The sequence below is a fragment of the Myotis brandtii genome, unplaced genomic scaffold (genome assembly GCF_000412655.1).
Source record: "Myotis brandtii unplaced genomic scaffold, ASM41265v1 scaffold357, whole genome shotgun sequence".
NCBI lineage: Eukaryota > Metazoa > Chordata > Mammalia > Chiroptera > Vespertilionidae > Myotis > Myotis brandtii.
The window spans coordinates 123,394-124,590 of NW_005363729.1; the positions used below are offsets into that span (position 1 = coordinate 123,394).

The window sequence follows — 1,197 nt, forward strand, 5'->3', positions numbered from 1 at the left end:
CACCACCATCACCATCATCACCACCATCATCACCATCATCACCACCATCGCCTGACAAAGACTCACCAGCCTCCCCCACACGAAGGCCGCCAGCATGGGTGGCACGTCTATGATGAGCCTTATGGACACAGGTGAATAAGTCCGTGCTCCTGACCTCAAGTCTCAACCTCCTGGCACTTCCTTGGGAAGCAGCCCCAGCGACTGGGCGACTAGCTGCCTGGGGAGCCCTGGAAGGCATCCTAGAGGGCGTGGCCTCCGCTGGGCCCTGGTGGAGGGGCGGGGCTCCAGGCTCACACCCATGAACGTCCATCCACGTGCTCACTGGGCTACCGCCTCAGCCTGTCCCTGCACGAGAGTCTCCAGCCTCGGGCACCGACCCCTCTCCACCCTGCCTTCCCGTGGGAGGCTCAGACTGCAGGTCATAACCGGCCTCAAATCCCCGCCCGGCGTCCCCCTCCCCCCCACAGCCTGCCTGCCGCCAGCCGCAGAGGGAGAGGCAGCAGAGAGGGAGACGGCTGTGCGACTCGGCATCCACCTCCTTCAGAAAATGACCGATGGTTTGATTTCTGCAATAACAACAGCGGGGACGGACGCTGGCTGTGGGCCACACACACGCCTCCCCACACACACCCCGGGGGAGGCCCTGTGATGGTCCCATTTCACAGATGGGGCCCGGGGAGGCCCTGTGATGGTCCCATTTCACAGATGGGGACAATGAGTCCGACAGGCCGGTGAACGACCAGGCTGGGTCCCACCGCCTGACGGCGGCAGGGCCGCCCATCGCGGTGGCTTCTTCCTGTCTGTGCTCGTGGGAAAATGGCTTTTCTGGCTCAAGGAAACGGTATTTGTTTTAGGGCCTAGTTTTTTAAAAGCTCGATAACGCTTTTTCCTGACTCTCCAATAAAAGGCACAGGCCTGGGAATCACAGGCTGCACAGCACAGCGGCGCACGCTGCCCAATCCGCAACAGGTGAGCCCAGGTGGGTTCCCCGACATCCCTTGGGGCGTCATTACTGCTCCCCACGTTTTACAGATGGGAGTCCTAAGCTCAGCAGTGTCACCCGCTTTACCCGGGTCCTCCCACCAGCAAGGTCTACACCAGCAACAACTCCGTCCCCGTCCGTGCAACCTCCAAGCTCCCAGGACAGCCCAGGGACAGCCCGGGGACAGCCCAGCCGCCAGAGGGCGGCCGCGTCTC

The 1,197-nt window shown here is 62.4% G+C and overlaps 1 protein-coding gene across 1 annotated transcript in view; it reads right to left on the reverse strand.

Moving 5' to 3' along the window:
- Positions 1-1,197, reverse strand: part of COL5A1 (collagen, type V, alpha 1) — a gene marked incomplete at its 5' end in the record, with an annotated part of 94,117 nt that overhangs the window by 88,375 nt on the left and 4,545 nt on the right. The window lies entirely within an intron of this gene.